The sequence below is a fragment of the Talpa occidentalis genome, unplaced genomic scaffold, assembly GCF_014898055.3.
Source record: "Talpa occidentalis isolate TD23 unplaced genomic scaffold, MPIMG_talOcc4v2.1 talOcc4.15, whole genome shotgun sequence".
In the NCBI taxonomy this organism is placed as follows: Eukaryota; Metazoa; Chordata; class Mammalia; order Eulipotyphla; family Talpidae; genus Talpa; species Talpa occidentalis.
Window position 1 is genome coordinate 74,636,964 of NW_023601543.1, and position 22,375 is coordinate 74,659,338.

Below are 22,375 nucleotides of genomic sequence, written 5' to 3' on the forward strand. Positions count from 1 at the left end.
GTAACATTGATTTATAGCATAAGTTTCAGATGTACAGCGTTATGAATCAACATCTGTATATAGTACATTATGTTTGCTAGTAATTGTACTGTTTAACTTTTCACACTGAATCCGTGTAGCTGATCATTTCATCAGACTAATCCAATCCGGTGCTGTTCTGAGATGTAAGGAGGGTTTTGAGCTAGTCAAGAAAAACTCATCTTTTGTCTTTTTACTTCCCACAGCAAGAGCACATCTGCCCCGTGACCCTGATGTACCTACAGACCATTGGTAATAATGAAGCTAGCTCTCCTTTGCACCAAAGGTAAGACAAGTGCCTATTGCTAATTTACTATATGCTCTGGTATAACAGTGCTTACCAGCAACCTGATCTTGTTTTATTCTGTCCTTTTGTGACAGACCAGGCAGTGAAGGACCACACTGTTGATTCCTGTTACTGGTTTCTAGTTGGCATTCTTTCCCCTGAATCATATTTCATCCGAAGATGCATTACTGGTCATTAATGCCACTGTGTATTTGTTGCCCTACAGTGGAAAACTAACCACAATTGCTGCCCAAAACTTCTAGTGAGCAAGTCATGTCATCCCTCTGAATACACTATGGGAAAGTATATACACACATAAACTGTCAAGTCCTTTCAGTGTCTCTAGTTAGGAAGTGGCCCTATGTGTCACAATCTGTGGATGTGGCTGCCTTTGGTCTGGCTTCTGTTCTCAGATAAAAAGAATTAAGAGCCCAAGGGTGGCAATAGCCAATATTAAAAGGGAAGATCCAGGGAAAGCCAAAAACTTAAGCCACGGAAGAGATGATACCTCCTTGACTTAGGTCATTCGCATTGTCTTACATTGTGCTGTATCGGTGCTGTTAAGAAAAAGCTTATATACTGTTGGGTTCTTGAAATGACACGATTATAGAGATGGAAAATTGACAGTGTGAGCAGGTAGGAATGTGCTACTCTAAAGCTGTAGCACAAGGCAGTTCCTTTATGATGGCAGAACAGTTTGGTATTTACATCATGGTTATGGTTACATGAATCCATAGATGTAGTACTCTTCGGCGTGGTAGAATTTGCATGCAGTAGAATCTGCACTGCCACATCCAAATTCCAATCTATAGAACAAAGGAAAGAGAAAGTCTAAGACAAATAACTTTGCCTCTATGGAGATGACGTGAATGGTTTCATGCTATGTTTGAGCCAATTTAGTTACAAGAGTGTCTAGGAAATATAGTCTGTATCTGAAAGGCATTATGCCTTGCTAAAATTCTGCAGATTATATTCTAGATAGAAATGTAATACCATACAGCTATGCTTTTTTTCTACATTTGAAAAATCAATGAAGTATATTTACTCAATACCATATTTAATTCTACACATTTTTTATGGCTATATTTAAATTTAATTCCTAGCTCTACAACTTATTAGGTATTTGGATCTTGAATCCAAACTTCGGTTGTTTTCATCCTTAAATGGTTATACTGACAACTTGTAGGATTGCTTTTAACAATGTGATGATTAAATGAGATATTTTTGTGGCAATTACATGTGATAATGAATATAAATTGCTTATCATAGATTCTGTGCTCAAAAGGATAGCTATTACTTGTGGATGTTCACATTTCATTATAATCTTTTTAAATGTCCAGATTTCCTTATTTGTAAGATTATTCCTGTGAAAAATAACCGGGGGTCTTTTGACATAATTTGTAGTTTTATATTTTTGGCTTGCTACTTTTAGTACAAGGTTGAAGATTAAATCCCTCAAACTAATACAGAGAAACTTATTTCACACACAGTAAAGACAGCCAGATTTGAGAGATAATTTCCAGTAATTTTCAAAGCCTAATATATTCCTTGGTTTTTATCTATTTGTGTGTGAGAGAGAGAGAGAGACAGAGAGTCAGAGAGACAGAGAAAGAATATATGAATGAGAGTACATTCTGGGAAATTTTAAACTCTAAATTAATCATGTCAATGACTTTCTTTCTGCATTTTTGTAAATATGAGATGGCTATCAAGGGAGGAAATATATGTACACATTTAGCATATAGCCTATAAATCAGGCAAAGGACTACTATAATAAAGCAATGTATATATGATTACTGAATTATTTTTATAAAAATCTGTACTATACTTTACAGTGATATATATGTTAAATTGTGGAATCTAGACAATGTGCTAGATAATGGGATGAGAAAAAGATTATATCTTGCATGCCAGATTCTGATCAATGGCTAGTGGTGACCTCTTGGGTTGTGTTGGTAATGATTGTGAAGTCATGTTTGGCATGAGTGGAAGGAGGTCTGGAATTAGTGATGTCTGTTCTGGGCCTTGCAGGACAAGCTAAGACATTGGTTTGGGTTCCTGTCACCTTGCATTATAATGCAGATTGGCTCCTCAATGATTAGAGTGCATGGAACAAATATGCTAATTGTTATCTCAATGAATGAACAAATAACTAGGCTTTAAGTGCATTCATTTTTCCCAAATAGTTTATCATTTTGATTTGACTTTATAAAAAGACTTTATATTTTTAGAGCAGCGTTAGGTTTGTAGCAAATTTGAGAGGAAGATACAGAGCTTTCTCATATGTCCTCTGCCCCTACACATGCATAGTGTCCCCATTATTATCCTCCACTAGGGTGATATATAGGGTATAATTGATGAACCTACACTGATGTATCATAATTACCCAAAGCCAGTAGTTTATATTAAAGTTTGCTCTTGGTATTATGCATTCTGTGGGTTTGTACAAATGTATAATGACATGTTTCCATCGCTATAGTATCATACAGAGTATTTGTAATACCCTAAAAATTCTCTGTGCTCCAGGGCCTCCCCTGGTGGCGCAGCAGTTGAGCACTGGGCTGCGAGGCTGTCCGCAGCCTCTGCAGCACTAGTTCGATCCCCGGCCACGGGCGAGGGTCCCACAAGATGCGACAGACCGCTCCTGCTGCTCCCGCTGCTCCCCTCAGCAGTGTATTTCATCGGTCTGCCTGTTCTGTTCCCCGCTCTGGCTCTGGTGAATTCTCTTACCCTCCCGCACCCTTCTGACTATACCCAGTGCTTGTATAAATAAATAAATCTTTATAAAAAAATTATCTGTGCTCCAGCTATTTATCCCTCCTTCCATCAACCCCTTTGATATTTTCATTGTCTTTGTGGTTTTGCCTTTTCCAGAAGGTCATATAAGTTGGACTGAAGCCTTTTCAGATTTTTTTTTTCACTTAGGCACTTAAGGTCCCTTCTTGTCTTTTCATGGCTTGATAGCTCATTTCTTTTCACTGCTGAATAATGTCCCATTGTCTGAAGTATTACAGTTTATCCATTCACCTGCTGAAGGACATCTTGGATGTTTCCAAGTTTTGGCAAGTATGAGTAAAGATGTCATAAACATCCATATGCAATTTTTTGTGAGGACAGGAGTTTTCAACTCTTAAGGAAAATAGCAGGGGCTAAGATTGATGGAGATATGAGAAGAGTATATTTAGCTTTGTAAGAAATTACTAAAGTATCTCCCAAAGTTGCTGCACCATCTTACCTTCCCAACAGTGGTACTGAGAGCTCTTGTTGCTCTACATCCTCACCGGTGTTTGGCGGCAGGTGCTCCAGATTCTGGCCATTCTAACAGTTGTATAGTGGAATCTCGTGTTATTTGATTTTGCATTCCCCTGATACATGATGTGGAGCATGTTTTTATATCCTTATTTGCCATCAATATATCTTCTGTGAGGTGTTAAGATCTTTGGTTCGCTTACTAAATTGTGTTGTGTGCCTTCTTACTGTTGAGTGTCGAGACTTCTCTGTATATTTTGGATAATGTTCTTTTATCAGATGTGTTTTTAATATATTTTTAATTCTATACACTTACCCTGGGCCAAATGCTATAGACTGAAACGCCATCTACATTTTAGAACTGAGTTCTATTGTTTCACTAACCCAGCTACTATTATTAGTTTCCTTGTCATCTCCCACTTTAAAGCCAGCAAACAGCAAGTTATGTCTGCTGGGACACTTTTTGGTAAAAGTAGAGGGAAACTTTTGGGCCATTCCATCCCCATTTCGTCCTTTGAACTCAGATCTCATGTCTGGATCTGTGGCATCTGCTTACCACTAAGAGGAGACAGTAAACACACACACACCACTCTAGGTACAGGATAGTAGAAACCTAAAAAGTGAAATTTTGATGGCATTTTTGAGCAACTAAAACATTGCCCAAAAAGGTCATGCCTTGAGTTGTTTTATTTAAGAAAACTAAACTAAACCTGTGTTTTTCAAGCTGCTGTCATATTTTGTTATGTGCTATTTAAAACATTTCATAAAGTATAAAACCCAGTGTTATTACCTTGATTGTATTGAGAGTAACATAATATACATAGGTCCAAATTCACCAAGTTGCATACATTTATAATGTGCAGTTGTTTTTTTTTTTTAAGATTTATTTATTTTTGTACAAGAGCTGGCATACAGGCCAAAGGTGCGGGAGGGTGAGAGGATTCCCCAGAGACTGAGTGGGGAGCAGAACAGGCAGACTGACGAAATACACTGCTGAGGGGAGCAGCAGGTGAGACAGGAGAGGTCTGCTGCACCATGTGGTTATCCCCCTGTCTGGCCGGGATCGAACCCGCGTTGCGGAGGTTGCGGACAGCCTCACAACGTGGCGCTCAACCCACTGTGCCACCGGGGAGGCCCTGTGCAGTTTTTATATATCAATTACACACCTAAATATAGCTAATGGAAAAAAGATATAAAGTCCAAATTGTTCCTCTGAACTCTAGAACTGAGCTGTTTGCCCAGCATTTGCATTTGGATGTGTCAGAAATACCTTAAAGCCAATAAGCCCTTTAGAAAGGAGTGTCATCTCCTCCCTGCAGAAGCGCTTTTCCTCCTCTGTCTTCTTGTTAGTGAATGGCACAGAAAAAAAACTTTGATGTAATTCTTGCTTTCTCACTCTGGCTTTCTTATTCTCACATCAAGATCAGTGACAATTGTTGGCATCACCTCCTAAACTTCCTGACATTTGTCACTTCATTCCCACTGCTGCTTCCTTATTATAGAACATTGTATTTTTTAAGGTGAACTATAATAAAAATGAGAATATATAATTACACATACAGTATACTTCATACTTACGAAGCACACATTTGTCTCCCCTGCCTCTCTCCAGTGTGTTTTCTATGTGGTAGCCAGAGCAGTATTTCTATATAGAAGTTTATGCTGTTGCCCATTTTAATGTTTCCTAAGCTCTCCCTGGTGTTTAAATAAAATTCAGACTCTTTAATACTCCTTACCATGTACTTCTTGAACCCTGCTCTAGCCAACTTCTCTTCCTTTGTTTCTGAAGTGAATTTGACATCTGCCTAGCACCTTGTACTTAGCCCTTTAACAAATGGAACTTAAGAAATGTGGCTTTAATTTTTTTTATTTTCCACCAATCTGTGATCTCCACTGGGCTGGGGATAATATCTCATTCACTACTTTATACCCAGTGCCTAACACTGCCTGGCCCATTATAAGCATTCATAACATGGAGAATCAGAGTTAATGGGAAAATCCCAAGCTTCTTTACAAATAAGTTTCCATAAATAACCATATACTTTAAAATAACTATTACATACTAAGCTAATACAACAGTTCACACCCATTGTACAATTAAATAAAGTTGTATATAAAGATAAAGATCAAATAATCATCCTCTCCTCCTCAATCATTCACCAGGTCTGAGTAATCATTGTATCAGTTTTACTTATAAAAAAGTAGCTTTGTGTATTTTACATAGAATGAATCTGTAGTGGTTTTATAGTGTTACCAATAATAAACTGCTACAAACTTAATGACTTAAAGCATTAAGTATTAGCTTACAATTATAAATGGCAGCATTCCAGCACTGCATGGTTTGATTTTCTAGTTAGGGTCTCACAAGTCCAAAGTCAAGGTGCTGACTGGCTATGTTCTCACCTAGAGATCAAGGTCTTCTTCCAAGTTAATTTCTGTCACATTAGCAAAATTTAGATCCGTGTGGTAGTAGGAGTGGGTTCCCTGTTTACTTTCTGGCTATAGGCTGGAGACCATTCTCAGCTCTTTAAAGCTGCCTGCAATCCAACTTATGCAGTTCCTCATCTTCAAATCAAACATGAGTCTTTGTCATGTTTCGAATTTCTTTAACATCTTCTGCTATCGGATGGAGAAAGTTCTCAGTGATTAACAGGCCCATGCAGATAATCTTGCTACCTTAAGATTAACTGTACCATATAACAACGTAACTGCAGAAGTTAAATCTCTTCATATTTATAAGATCTGGAAAATATAGCAGGATAGTGTTGCAGGGCATATTAGAAATTCTGCTTACCATGGGCTCTTTGGTTTACAATCTATAATGTTCTCTAAATTCCTTCTTTCCACTAACCAAATATCTTAGAGATATTCACATTTTGATTGGCACAGCATATTTCATGGTCTATACTGTTGGCTACTTATTTTTCTGTTGATGGAAATTTCAGTTTCTACTTTTGATTATTATGCAAAGATAGCACAGTTATTAAAGTATACTTGAAAGTATATTGAATTATTTACTCCATAGAAGATACTTCAAGAAGAGCATCTCCATCTATTAAACAAAATGAGCTGTTGACTTTGGGAAAATCATCAGAAGAATTCTTCATAATAGAGACAAAGATAGAGATGGTAGCAGGGATACATCTATACATAGAGAATACACTTTAAAATGGAACAATTTTACATCTAACATTGTTGCTTTTTATTTTGGTTGTCCAGTTAAGATATTTTGGTTGACTTCTGGTTAAAAGTCAGAATATCATGAATGTGTGTTAGGAAGCTCCCGCTGATGCCTCCCACAGCATTGTCTGTGAACTTAGTTTTACATGTGGTTTTTGTTTGTATGTCTGCCTAGCCTACTGGTTTTACTTGAATATATTAATATGTGGAGTCTCATTTGTTTTTATTGCCTTCACAACTTCTTAAACATGGCAAATAAAATTATCATGTAGTGTTTGGAGACTGCTGTCAGACAAGTAGGTCAAATGCAAAGAATAGAAATGGTTATCCTCACATATCTCCCTAAGTTCCCTTTGCCTGCCTACAGGCATCTAAAGGATCTTTATGCACTATAGTTGTTCTCTCTCTCACCATACCAGCTAGCTCTGCCACTTGGTAGCTGTGGGATATTGAGAATACTTTAAAAATATTTAAGAAAATAAATATAAATACAGAAATGCTGAAAAGATAGTACAAACAGTTCCTGCATACAGAGCTAGAGCTCCTTATATTATGTAGCCATGATATTTAGTAAAACCAAGAAATTAACACTGGTACAATATTAATTCTGTTCCAGGATCCAATTCAGGATCCCACATTGTAGTTAGTCATCATGTCTCCTTAGTATCCTTTAGGGATGTTTTTCAAACATACATTGGGGATAATAGATACATACCTTATAGGAGTACGTAAATGAATATAAGTCAAGCATATTAGACAGATTATGGAATATAATATTTACTGGGTTAGAAAAAAATGGGTCATAATATTTCTGTATTCAAATAATTGTGAGAATATGCACTATTTCCTTTGTATGAGTTTTAGAAATGGAAGTAACATATAAGAGGATACTTACGTTTAAATTTTTGATGGTTATAATCAATTTGCCCTCCAAAATGATACTATTTGAATTAGAATGCTCATATTCCTGTGCTCCTTGATAGCAGATTATTATCACCTATTTTCATTTTTGCCAGTTAGTTGTTGGTCTAAAAGTTGTTTGGTCTTTTCCTTTTTTTCACTTTTAATTTGGATCCCATCACTGTATTTTATACATAAATCAGATTCATTATACCTAATAAAAGAAACAAAAAAAATCTCTACATGTATTTTTCCCCTTATTTTCTCTGTGGCTTCTGTGATATCTAAGGCAGACAGAGCTTCAACTACCAAATATTTATTGGCAATTTTAGTAAAACTATCTAGAGTCCATATTTCTTTCTTTCTTATATGTTGTCCTATGTTTCTTCCTATATGTTTGCTTCTTATATGTTTTACAATGCAACAGTAGCAGTGAATTTTAATATTTTACTCCTATAAGTTTCACTATTTCATTTAAGATATATAACGAAGTGAAATCCTATCCCTGAGAAAGTGCTGAAAGCAATGGTAAAACGAAACTGGATATCTGGCTGGTCACGAAACAGGTTTTGTGGCAGGTCCTTGAACAACATCATTTTGTTATAAAGTTGAGGAGAAAAAAATATGATCCCTGACGTGGGGGCACAGTCTGTGGAGTTGCATGCCCCAAGGATGTGCACGTTAGGCTCACTGGTGTCTCTAAACTGACCCAGTCTGAGTGAACAGGAGAGTGTGTGTGATGTGCCCTGCAAGGGAAGGGCATCCTATCCGGGTTCTGTCTGTGCTGCACCCTGAGCTGCCAGGATAGGCTCTAGCTGCCTGTGACCCTGAGCTGAAGTAGGCAGATTGGAAAATAAGCAAGTTATTATAAATGATTGTTTAATGTTTTCAGTCTTTATTTAGAAGTTTTTGATGTTTTTGTGACAAGAAATATAGGAAATTTTGTTTTAGCAATAAGCCTATAGTAAATTGGTTTCATTCTATGTTGTTTACACTAAATCTGTTGATGACATTGAGGACTTATTGTATGATAGGAGTTTGAATTTATTTTCATGTTAACTGAAAGCCTTTTTAACTCTTTTAAGAAAAAGAGCAGGAAAAGAGTAGTATATTTAAGAATTAATTTTGAGGCTATGGAGGGGAAGTGAAGAGCATGGGGTGGGGAGGGAGCCCAGTGGACTAAAGTGGAAGATTATGGGTACTTTTGTAGTAGGTATGGTATGATTGCACCTGAAGAAGTATGAACCTGTATCCCTAAATCATAACCATGTTGTAAACCAGTGTTACTTTAATAAACATAATAAAATTAAAAAAGAAGCGAACTCAGCCCTAAATTGTTCTCATGATATAAATCTGTGATACTTTATAATTAACAATTTATTTCATAATGGAGAAAGTATTACCTTGATACTACGATTAAGGTGTAGTACTCAAAAGCTGAAAATATTGCCCCAAATTGCAGACTCAGACTCAAATAATAGAGCTGGTCTAATACTAAAACTTGTTACCGTCCCCTAGTTCTAGGTCATTTGGGATTGGCAACAAGGCTGTAATAGAGGTAAATGAAGCTACTATACATATGGAGAGTCTCTAAGGGGCTATTTCTGTAGATAACAGTAAAGGATGTTGAACCCGTGAGCCTAGGCTATAGAGGTAGATATTGAGAGAACAGATTCAGAAAACATCTAAGAGAATCACCAGATATGCAGATTATTTGAATATTAGAGAACAGAGAGATAATACAAAGTGGCATCACATTTCAGCTTGGGTGATGGAATGGCAGGTGATTGTTATCAAGATTTTAAACAATTCAAAAAATTTTCCTCCCTTTGGGAGGCAGAAATTATTTGATTAATGTTGGTGTTGAATTTGAAGTGACCAGCCAGGTAAAGACACCTAGCATGAAGTATCTAAAGATGATGAAAAAGATCTGATTCCTTACACTGGTAGAACTGATCACATTCAGAAAATATATGGAGATAAATGGGTCATGGCTATACCTCGAGAAACATGAATATTTAAGGCAGGGGTTCACTGAAGGATGTATGCACCCCCTGAACTTTCTAGCATTTGTGTGGGGGGGTCTTGCATCCCATTTTATAAATAGTGTTTGCAACTAGGGCCTCCCTGGTGGTATAAGGGGTTAAGCACCACACTACGAAGAAATCTGCTACCACTGCAGCACGAGTTCAATCCCCGGCCGGCCAGGGAACTACACACATGGTGCAGCAGACCTCTCCTGTCTCGCCTACTGCTCCCCTCAACAGTGTATTTCAGTCAGTCTGCCTGTTCTATTCCCCACTCTGGTGAATCCTCTCACCCCTGCCCCCCACATCTCTGGCCTGTACCCCAGCTCTTGTATGCATAAATAAATGAAGCTTTAAAAAATTAGTGTTTGCAATTGATTAGTTCCTCAAATGGGTGTTGGGAGTTGTAGTCCTCCATAGACTGTAAGTGTCTTTGCCAAATTTGTGAGGGTTCTTGCCTAGCTTACTTGATATGATGAAAGGAATTTAGAGAGAGACCCAACCAAATGTTCAAGCAAGGAACGCTTTTGTGAATCACACAATAGGAGAGGGGTGATAACTGCCCTCAACCTTGCTGGTTATGCTAAGAATGCAAGGCCATTCTCTTTTTTAGGGTTTGGTTAGCAGACTCTTTTTTAGGGTTGGGTTAGCAGAAGTAATCTCGAGAGATAAACATGCTTACTGGTTGCTTGGAATACAAAGGAGGATACCCCAAGCTCAGGGTGCAGTATAAGTCACTATATGTAGAACATCCATCTGGGCCCCTCCATAAGGCTTTGGGGAAAGGAAGGTCAATACAACCAACCTGATGCTTATAGGACTTGTTGTTATGAATAATAAAATCCTTTTTCATCATCCATGAAATAGTAATGTGGCTAATTTAATAACTTACTAGCTTTTATGTGGGGTATGTGTTTTTAAAAAGTTTGAATATGAGGGCCTCCCTGGTGGCACAAGGGGTTAAGCTCAGCACTGTGAAGCTATCCGCAGCCTCTGCAGCACAAGTTCGATCTCTGGCCAGCCAGGGAGCTACCCACATGGCACAGCAGACCTCTCCTGTCTCGCCCGCTACTCCCCTCAGCAGTGTATTTCAGTAGATCTGCCTGTTCTGTTCCCCACTCTGTCTCTGGTGAATCCTCTCATCCCCCAAAGCTCTGTCCTGTGCCCCTGTTCTGGTATGTATAAATAAATAAATCTTCAGAAAAAAAGTTTGAATATCAGAAGCTGAGACTATGTATAAGCCTGACAAGTGATGTAATATGAGAGTGATCTTGTGGAAGCAAAGGATATGGGGAGTTATGAAGGGAAAACTAACAGGAGAGAAGATAATCCCCCAAGTTTATAGGGTTCAAGTCTACAAAGATTGAAAAACGTTAACTGAACTTGACAATTGAGTTGTGGAAGCCCATTCCGAAGAATGGTGTGGGCAGTAAACTCTGAAATAACTGAATCACTGGTTCTCAAACATGTATTGTAGATCTCAAAGACTCTTAAACTTATAAACTATTAAGGACTCCAAAGAATATTTGTGTGTGTAGGATATATTTATTGGTATTTATATATTAGAAATTAACACTGAAATTTTTTAAAATAATGAGTTATAAGAAAAACTCATATTTTAATGTAACATGATTACAGAAAACAATTATTTTCCCAAACAATAAGAGTGGAATTACTTTACTTTTTTTGTAAATCTCCTTAATACCTGAATTAATAGAAAACAACTGTATTCTCATATTTGTTTCAGCATTCAGTCTGTTGTCTGTAGTACTATCATGTCTTCAGGCCTCTAAAAACTCCAATATGCGAGAGAGAATAAGTAAAAAGGGTAAATAGTGTTTTGTTTGTTTTGATTTTCTACTTAATTTTTTTTTATGCATCATCATAGGATAGAGTGAAGCTATTGGCTATTCGAAGACAGGATAGTGATCAGTCTTGAACAGGGCTGAGTGAAAACTGGAAGGGGGTGAATAAAGGCTTTTGGGGTACTGATGCTGGTACTGTGTCTTGATCTGAGTGCTAATTTCATGACCATAATCAGTAAAAATTAAACAAGTATATGCCTGTATCATTCCCACCTTTACTGTATGCATGCTATATACTTTTGTAAAAAGTTAAAATATTTATTTATTTTTGTGGGACCCTTGCCGGCGGCCAGGGAATGAACCGGCGCTGCAGAGGCTGCAGGCAGCCTCGCAGTCCCGCGCTCAACTGCTGCGCCACCAGAAGAGGCCCAAAAGTTAAAATACTTTAAAGGAATGCAGAAATTCTAGCCTTCTTAATCTCTCTTTAAATTTTTAAAAGACAGTAACTTTATCAGTCAGCTAAGATTGATGCAGTTTGACTGGCAGATGATGACTGCAAATGCCATGTGTTTGTGGAGTTAAAATTTATATTTACAGTTAATACCAAAAAAATCTAACTTTCTAAATAGTTATGTTTACACTTCCATTTAGTTACAAAGTGAGTGTTTCTTAGGTGATGAGTCATTTCTGTATAGCTGAGAGTTAAAATGATTCATTTCCCAGGTCTGTCAGTGTAATTTCACCCAACCTTCAATTTCCAGTAAACTCCTCAATTCAGTCATAATTTCTGTACTGCAAAAGTTTCTTAAAAGGTCCACTTTTGGCTGACTTAATGATTCTCCATTCACTTCAATGCTGTAAAAAGATATCAATTTATCAGCTCTTATCTGTTTTCTCCATTAATTCCAATGCCAGTATGAATATGTTGATGTACTCTGAGAAGCTGCCAAAAGTAACTTTTAGTATGACCAAGGAAAGTTACCCGAGGATTGCTTTTCTTTGCTGTCTATGATTCTCTCTTAGTTTAGACAATTTGCGGGAACGTCGGCGCCCATCTTCAGGGCACATATAAAGCTCAAAGTATGCAGCACTTACACTAATGTGCTCCCCTGGTAAAGATAACAAATGTGTCATAACTAATAGGCTATTGTTGTGGTTTAGTCAGATTGAATATGTGTAACACTTTTTATGAATGTGCTAAAGGAGTGATTACTTGAGTTACTGCGGGTGTCAGGCCAACGCTACTCCTCCATATAATGTAGAACCAATATTTCATAGTTTGTAACAAAATAAGCATTACTGAAAGTAAGAGCAACTTATTCAATGCCATTATCATGAAATGAACTAAGAGCCATACCGTTGGAAAAGTATTTCAGCAAAGCAATTTTCTTTAACAGTGGGAAAAGGCTTTAAATAACAGCAGACAAGTTATTTGAATAGTATAGAATTTTCTTGCCTAGCCATTCCATTAATCCATTGTCTAGTTTTGGAAGAACACTAGAGGCTATCTTAAGATAATAAAAGTAGCATAACTACTTTCTGTCGTAAAGTGCCTTTTCTACAATGTGATCACTACCAAGGGCAATCATTCATACTTTCATATACTTCATGTTTACTTTGGAGCTTAAGCTGCATTAATCACCGCTCCTTGAATTGGAAAGAACATTAAAACCAGTGAAGAATACCTCCTTGCAGTGGTGTTTGGTAACAACAGGCTGTGATCTGAAACACAGTTAATCGACACACATACAGAGAAACAAACACTAGGTTAGATTAAAAAGCAGTGTTAATAAATTTAAACAAGTAGCATCTGGGCAATGATTTGGGGAAGAAAAATATATAAAATCCAATTTTGAAAATCTTTTAAGTTATTAAAGTAATTTCAGAAAATATGTGATCTTCTCCATGTCATAGGCAGCTAATTAAAATTGTTGTACAGCCTGATGTCCTAGTAGTGTGAAATTTCACAGGTTGAAATAGCTAAAGTAATGGGGCAGAATTCTTGAATTAAACTGATTGATAGCAAGCGATTTACTCTCAAAAGACATGAAACAATTTAATGACCTAATCCAAAAGACACACTCAGGACATTTCTGGAAAATTCTTAAATGATAGGATTACGCACGTTGGTGGAAAGCCAGGTGGCTTTCTGCGATAAAACTCCCCCCCCACCCCCATTTCCACTTCTTATAGTACACTGAGCTCTAGGATTCCAAAATCAGCAATTCTTTACATGTAGATGTTGTTGAACAGAGGTTTTGAAATTTTTTTATGCATCTGAACTCCCTGGAGAGCTGCTTAAAACATAGCTGGCTGAGCTCCATTCCAGAGTTTCTGATGTACTGGTTGGGGCAGGGACTGAAAATTTATATGTCTTTTTTTTTTTTTAAGATTTTATTTATACAAGCACCGGGTACAATCAGAAGTGCAGGAGCGTGAGAGAATTCACCAGAGCCAGAGCAGGGAGCAGAACAGGCAGAAGGATCGAAGTACACTGCTGAGGGGAGCAGTGGGCGGCAGGAGAGGTCTGCACGCCATGTGGGACCCTCCTCCGGTGGCCGGGGAGCAGCCGGGGATCTAACCAGCGCTGCAGAGGCTGCGGGCAGCTTCGCAGCCCAGCGCTCAACCACTGCGCCACCGGGAAGGCCCTGAAAATTTATATTTCTAATAAATTCTCAGCTGATAATGATGCTGTTGGTGCCAGAATCATGCTTTGACAATCACTGCTCTGGAAAATGGTCAAGTGTCTAGCAGTGTTCTCAAAGATTAATGTGCACATGAATCTCCTGGTCAAATGATTAAACAAAGCATATGGGGAATTTATGGAAATGCAGGTTCTTACTCAGTTGATATGGCAATGCCATTCCTCTGCTCTGTGGAACACACTTTGGGAAACAAGTGTCTATAGTATCAGTGTGGATCCATTCATCATACCATTCTTTGCTCAATGGGAGAGACTATGTAAAGCATGAAAGCACTAGTGGAGCAGAAATGTAAGGGAGGAAGGTCTGATTGTTGAAGTTGGTGTTAATTTCAGAAAGTGGGTGGCATGCTAAAAATTAAGTTACCTTCATAGTTTCACCTTAATCTGATACTTCTTCCCCAATTAGTATGAAGGGTAATTCTAAAAATATTTTATATTGCATTTATCTGATTTTGAAAATTTAAGCATTCAGAGCATAGTAGATTTGAAACAAAACATTCCTGAGTTTCTTATATTCTCTAGATAGTGTTTTCTGTATTTAGAATTTCAAAAGGCAACTTAATGGGAGCTACATAATTAATGCTTCATTTATAAAAAGCTCAGTTACCTCTTTTTGTCCCCTCTTTCAAACTTTATAGAAATCAACTTCCTAGAGGCAATCAGCCTTGAAAGTATCTACTGATTATAGATGAACCACTGTCTAAATTCTTTAGAGGGTAATTAAGCATGTGAGGCTATGCTTTCTTTAAAAAAAGTTTTATTAAATTATACTTGGTAGAGTAAAGAGAAAATAAGAACTCTTCAAATTCCAAAGTAGTATTTACTATGGTCTTCATGTTTGCATTTGTTCATATATCCAGTAGAGAATTTCTCATGCATATATTACTTTATTCAAACATTTTACATAAAGTGCAGTGATGTAGTTATTTAAAAAGTGTGACAAAATTCTAGGTTTAGATTTGATATGTTAACATCAGTGGAAACTGACTATACTGTGGCATCCTGGGAATTTACTTAACTATGTTAGCCTGGTTATTGTTACCTAGAAATGGAATCTAGTAAGAAGAGGACAGTGACTTCAAGAGAGGTATATAAAGGGATAAGGAGAAATTATAAAGGCAGCAGATGCTATTGGAACCATCTTAAGACTCCTCAGATAAAGGGTGCCTGGAATTCTGAGAAACTATTCACATTATTGTTGATATTTGTGTGGATTTCACGGTAACATAATTCACCTTCATTCACTTAATATGCCATATTTAGTACTATATAGTATTACCTAAAAAAATACCATTAGATCTAAGTTAATATGGTTTCCTTTCCTTTTACAGAAACTTATGTAACATTTTGTTATAGAACTCATGATATTTGGACATTAAATCCTGATTCAAAGATGTGAAGAAATCTATTTAGTGTTCACATTATTTTTTTTCTTGAAAAATTCCAAATGGAAGGATGTCATCTCTCACCACTCATAGTCCACATTATGCTAGCAGTCTTGACTAATAAAAAAAAAATAGAAAAAAAGAGGGGAAAAAGGAATGAATGTTGAGAAGGAAGAAATAAAACTCTTTGTTCACAGATGATTATTTAGAAAATCTCAAAGGATAAAGAAGAAAACTGGAACTATAAGTGATTACAGCTTGGTTGTAGGATACAGAGTTATACTCACTTGTGCTACATAGCAGAAATGAACAAATGGAATTTGAACAATTTGGAGCAACACTCGTTACATTATCACCTCAAAAACAGAAATGTGAATTTCCTGTTGTATAACTGACAGTCAAGCCAGAATCATCTTGATGGGACTTCAGCCAACAGGGCCATATTCCAGAATAAGGGGACCTAGCAAAAAAAAAAAAAAAAGGGCGGCCTCCCTGGTGGCGCAGCAGTTGAGTGCTGGGTTGTGAAGCTGCCTACAGCCTCTGCAGCGCACGTTCACTCCCTGGCCACCAGGCGAGGGTCCCACATGGTGCGCAGACCTCTCCTGCCACGCCCGCTGCTCCCCTCAGCAGTGTATTTCATCAGTCTGCCTGTTCTGTTCCCCGCTCTGGCTCTGGTGAATTCTCTCACCCCCCCCCCCCGTGCTTCTGACTGTATCCAATGCTTGTATGAATAAATAAATACATAAATCTTAGAGAAAAAGAAAAAAAAATAGGGAGCAAGGGGTCCCTATGCTCACAATTAGTGAGCCAAAAAAAGTATATGGTTCACAAAAGAGAAGTGTCTATTCCAGGGATCACATGGGAGGAATTTCCTCTCAAGGAAGCTTTGTAAACAATGGTAAATTCTGTTGCTTTCCATAATAGAGGGCATGCCAGCAGCTTAGTCAAGAGAGTTCCTGGTGATATAAAACAATTTGCACCTTTTCCTTTGATTCTCCCTCACCCCATCTCTATAAAGCATCCTGAAGCAGGAGCCAAAGGCCGGGGGCAGAGCGTGGGGGGGCGGTGAGTGAAATAAGGGACCATATTGCTTTCCTAGTGCAGGTTCATAAATTGTGCATCCAGCCTGAGATGGGGATGAAAAGGATTAAATTGGAAGTAAGTTTAAAGTACTAAATTATATGGTATTATTGAATAACAGAAAATTATTATTAAAGAAAAGTGAGATTGTCCTTATTTTGTATATTTAGAAGGAAGCTAAACATGAAAAGCCATCTGGGGTAGAGAAGAAGTCAGCAAGCATAAATGTAAACCATTAGCAATTTGTACTGTAGAATTTAGCTAATCTGCCAGACTGATCCCAGTAAATTGTTACAAAAAAAACAAGGAGAGTTAATGAGTATTAACTTATACCCTATATTAGCAGTTACTTTTCTATTTTCTTTCTTGAGAGAATGTTCTGTTTTAGTTGTGGGGAAAGTTATGTTATATAACCTTGGAATATGTTAATAATCTGCTATGTGATATTTTAGTTGATATTAAAATGAGGGTGGACACAATCTTTAGGGGGAAGGTGACAAACAGAATGTCTTGATTGGAGGGATCACTTGTTCATTTTCCCCACACCTAATAGTACATAACTAGATGTGTGATGAGGCCTGGGAAAGAAAATGTAACTTGTAAATAAAGCTAGGATAAAAAGGAAATGAAGGTGTTAAAAGAAATAGTCATCACACAAAAATCTAAAAGGAAAGTGCCCTGACAGGACTTTTAGATTTTGCTACCCTCATTCTTGCTGGGATAAGTGGCCACTTTTTTTAAATTAAGACTTGATTGTTTCACGGCAGTTATGGGTTCACAGCAAAATCGAGAGGTAGGTACAGAGATTTCCCAGCCCCTTGACTGTAATAAAGCCTCTATAAACATCCATATGGGGGTTTTTGTGTGTAGATGTACGCTTTCAACTCTTAGAAAATACCAAGGTAGGTGATGGCCATGGTCAGAGTATACTCAGTTCCATAACAAATTGCCAAAGTGTCTTCCAAAGTGGCTGTACCTTTCTACATTCATATCAGCAATAACAGAATACTTACTGCTCCACATCCTCACCAGCATTTGAATGGAAATGAGTTTGTTCAACTCATCTGTTTTTTTTTCCCCTGGGTTAGTCATGGTAGACTATATTCATCTAGAAATGTATCTATTTCTTCAAGGTTTTTGAATTAATTGGCTTATAGTTCTTCACAGTAATCTGTTCTGATCCTTTGTATATCTGTGCTATTTGAATACCACAGCTTCTTAATCCACTCATCTGTTCCTGGGCACTTAGGTTGTTCCTATAACTTGTATGTTGTAAATAGTGCTGCAGTGAACATAAAGGTTGCGCATATCCCTTTGAATTAGTGCTTTTGCACTTTTCAGGTAGATACAAACTTCTATTTTCCACAGGGGCTAGAATAGTCTACATTTCCATCAGCAATGCAGGAGCGTTCCTTTTTCTCCACATCCTCCTCAAAACTTGGCTGTTCCTAGTCTTTTTGATATGGGTCAGTCTCGTGTGCAAGGTTACATCTCACTGTGGTTTTGATTTGCATTTCCTGGTGTTAAGTGATTATGAGGATACTTTCATATGACTATTGGCTGTATGTGGGTCTTCTTTGGAGAAGTACATATTAATATTTAACTCTTCTGCCCATTTCTAGATTGGATTATTTTCTTTTTGTTGATTCATATGAGTTATTTGTAATATCTGGGATATTAGCCACTTTTATCAGATATATGATGTATAAATATGTCCTCCCATTCAGATGGTGTCTTTGTTTTAATGATATTTTATTTTGCTGTGCAGAAGCTAAAAAGCTTTTTGGTTTATTTTTTGGTAGACATCTTTCGAATTCTTCTCTGCCATTTGTATATCTTTTTTGGTAAGGTGTCTGTTAAGATCTTTGGCCCACTTATTAATCCTGTTTATGGTTTTTAGATTGTTATTAATTTAATTTTATTACTATTTTTTTTTTGTGGGACCCTCGCCGGCAGCCGGGGAAGGAACCAGCACTGCAGAGGCTGCGGGCAGCCTCGCAGCCCAGCGCTCAACCGCTGCGCCACCAGGGGAGGCCCAGATTGTTATTAATTTTAAAATTGTGGTAAAACTGTATGCCTTTTCTGGTCATAAAACAGTAAGTTATACTTTAGGAAACATAGTGAATATAGAATTTAGTGAATATAAAATATAATATGTAGCAATTTCAGTCTTCTAAAATTCTAAAAGTCAGTATAGCTCTCCATGCTCTACAGATATAAAATCATTGGTGAGACTCAGAGTACTCTGATTAGAATACTAGAGGCTTTTCCTGAACACTTACAATCTCAAAGCTCTTACAAGTGCAAAACTATACCCTATTACACTAATGCAGCAACTCAACATTCATCTTGTTCTCATTTGTCATTACCAATGAATTTGCATAAAACACCAGCAAAAAAGCACAATGGTGCTCACAAAATAGAAGAAGAAGCATTAAGAAAGTATGCACACTACAGAAGTTGCATTCATTCTGACAGTCTCAAATGGCATTTCCTTTTCTGTAAAATCAAATTACATTAACCAGGCACAGCTAATATTTGGGAGTCAATATGTAGCTGAAATTTTATTTAGCTAATTATTTAATGATTTAAAAAATCCCCATAAGCTTTTTTTCTGTCCTGAGGTAGATGCTAGGTGAATCATAGCTTGAATATCATCTTGAGTTGAGGCTTTGACTTTTTCTGATCCAAACTAGTTGTTACAGATTGTTGAGTTTTAGAGTTCTTTGTATATTTCTGATAACCGTCTTATCAGGTGTGTCTTTTGCAAATATCTTCTCCCAGCCTGTGACTTTTCTTCTCATTCTCTTGACATTTTCTTTTGCAGAGCAGGAACTTTTAATGAAGTCTAGCTTAGCAATTATTTCTTTCATGGATTATGCCTTTGGTGTTGTCTCTAAAAAGTCACTGTCTGACCCTAGGTCACCTAGGTTTTTTTTTTCCTATATATAACTTCTAGGAGTTACATAGTTTTATATTTTACAGTTAGGTCTGTGATCCACATTTTTTAACAGTGAAAAAGTAAGACTCATAATTCACTTTAAAGCAGAAGATTGATATAGAGATAAAATTTAACAATAAATATTTAGCAGGACCTCTGGCCAGATCCTTGATCTATGTGTAAAATAATATAAGATAATGCATCTCATAACATAATGGCGAATACTGGTTTGTATATTCATAAGTATAAAAATTTAGCTGTTGTCAGAAAAAAGTTCAGTGGAAGTCTAGAGAGTAATTGGTTACAGTGGGTGGGCAAATGGAGGACAACTATAAAAGAGGGTATACTTCTTAAAAATAGGAGACCGTGGCTTATTTATCTTTATGTCTCCAATGTGTTGCCTAATGCCTGTAAGTCTGGTGTAAAGAAATTTTGATGAATGCATGACTGAGTTAACAATATTGATTTCTTCTCTCCACCTAGGTGATATGTGTGCTAGGGTAGAACACCATCCTATTTGCTCAATATTGTATCCCTTGCAGTATCTAGCAAGAAAGCAAAAAGTAAATTCATATTTATTGAGTGGCTACTAATCATCACGCAACATAAATTTTAGCTATGTATTATGTCTAGGCATAGTTTATATCCATTATCTTTTGCCGTATTAATTCATTTGTGTTTCTTGAGGTGGCTTAAGGTAGGACTTTGATTAAAAGCTTAAGTTGTCAAGATACTACGTAAACCATAGTGAGGTCCCATGGTTCACAGAATTCATAAAGGGATGTAGAGATCCTCCATAAAAGTCATAAAGTTGGAGTGGGAGAGCAAGCATGTCACGCTCAGCTCTGTTATGCTGGGACAGCCTAGGCCAGTCTCGAATTTTATGACCCCACAGATAAAGTCATTGACTCTTATGTGCAAGTGCTGCCCCACCTTAGTTCCTCAATATTTTGGTCTGAGAGTTAGGTATCCTCGCTCACCTGCCTGCACCCAATAACCTGAATTTTTTTATCCTGAGATTTTTTTATCCAGTCCTCTTTAGTTATTGCCTAGAATATATCAACTAGTGGGCTAGACAGAAGACAGTAAAACCCACTTGCTCATATGAACAGTAAGCAAACTAACAGGCTAGAATATATTTTTAATTAGAATTGAAACTGGAAGTAATAATTACATAAGTTTTAGTAACATTCAAATTTAAGGAAAACTGCATTTATGAAAAAAATATTTCAAAACTTAAGATAGTTTTGACTCCAGTTTTGGTTTATAATGCTACATACTTGAAAATCATCCATGAATTCCATTCAATGTGTTTGAATACCTGCTTTATATCAAAAACTGTTAGCTAAAAGATAAATATTATCATTTTATTAACATATTATTAGACACCCACTATCTGCAGGGTACTTTATATATTCCCTGATGTTTTAAAGCAACCCTTAATTGTGAGTTTTACTATTCTCCTCTTACAGATAACATCACAGGTTCAGAAAAATTAACCCAAGTTTATAGAGCTAATGAGTAAAAACAATTGGAAGTGAAATCCTCCCCTCTCTGATTCTGACAAATTGTCTACTTTGCCCTCCTGCCTTTGTGAATTCAATTCCCAACTCCCCCATTGTTGTCGGATTAAAAAAGTAAAAAGAACATACATTTAACACTTCTGTGGTGTATCAATAGAATGACTATATTATTTTCTACCCCAGGTTACTTTTGAAAGTAAAAGAGGATTATTAAAAACTGACACAGGGAGCTTTTGTTCAACAGGTAGAAAGTTTTAGTTATACCAAAAAAATCTGCCCTGGAAATATGTTGTACAACTGTAGTTACAATACGGCATTTTTACTTCACACTGCACTAAGAAGGTAGAGCTCACGTTAAGTGCTCTTGCTATACAAATACAGAATAACAAAAGACAAAAATAAAAAACAAAGGGATACAAGCAAAGCTTGGGAGGTGTTGGGATGTCTTAATTACCTTGATTGTGGTGGTGGTATCACGGGTGTTTGTGTATGTCGAAACTCACCAAACATCAAATTGTAATACATTAATTATGTGCAATTACGTTTATGTATTAATTACATTTCAATAAAGTTGCTTAGAAACCACACCTTAAAAAATTCCCCAGGACAGTTGGTATAACCTGTGGCATTTGGTCTCAGTATTAAAGTTCGAGGCACAATGTAGGTGACTCTTTGGGAAGCATTTAACTGAAAATATTTCATCAAAGTAAGAAAAAGTCAGATGTGAAGAGTGCAAGGCACCCAGTATGGGATGGCAAGGCCCATGGGTTAGCAACAGCAGGCCTGAGGGTAAGAAGTGTAGTGCTACTGGTCAGAGCCCTTGGAGAGCTGGAGGCATGGGCAGCAAAGAGGCACTACCTTTCAGCTTGGTGGGTGTGAAGAAAGGCAGTCACTGTCAGGTCTGGGGTGACGCGCAGAGGGAGCAGGCAGGACTACTTACCCTAGTTGCTCTCTTCTGGACAACACTGCAGCCTCCTACTAGAGCTGCTTCTTATTAAATTCTACCAGAATCCAACAGGCAAGCTGACTAACGCTCTCTGTAGAGGTCAGCCCTCTTTGATCTAGAACAGATCACAATGCAGGGAAGAAAGGATTTAATTGAAGAAACAAAGATTGTCCTCAAGCCAACTGCCTATTTGCTTAGATGCCATACTGTCCTCTGCTAATTTATTGGGATATCCAATTTGATTTCTCTGCCACCCCAGTATAGCCCTGTTTATATCATCTGCCCCTCCCTCCCTCAAGAATTAGGTCATCTCTCATATGTATCTTTGTAT

General features: G+C 37.2%; 1 protein-coding gene across 2 annotated transcripts in view; it reads right to left on the bottom strand.

The window, feature by feature from the left end:
* LOC119246262 (melanoma-associated antigen B18-like) overlaps positions 1–22,158 on the bottom strand; it is a 47,818-nt gene extending 25,660 nt beyond the window's left edge. The window contains exon 1 of one of the 2 annotated variants that reach the window (XM_037512584.2): positions 22,039–22,158. The gene's annotated coding sequence lies outside the window, so the exon portion shown is untranslated. Of the gene's footprint in view, positions 1–7,628; positions 7,855–22,038 lie in introns of those variants that run through there. The other variant, XM_037512585.2, reaches the window with a different exon arrangement.
* Between the last annotated feature and the right edge of the window lie 217 nt (positions 22,159–22,375).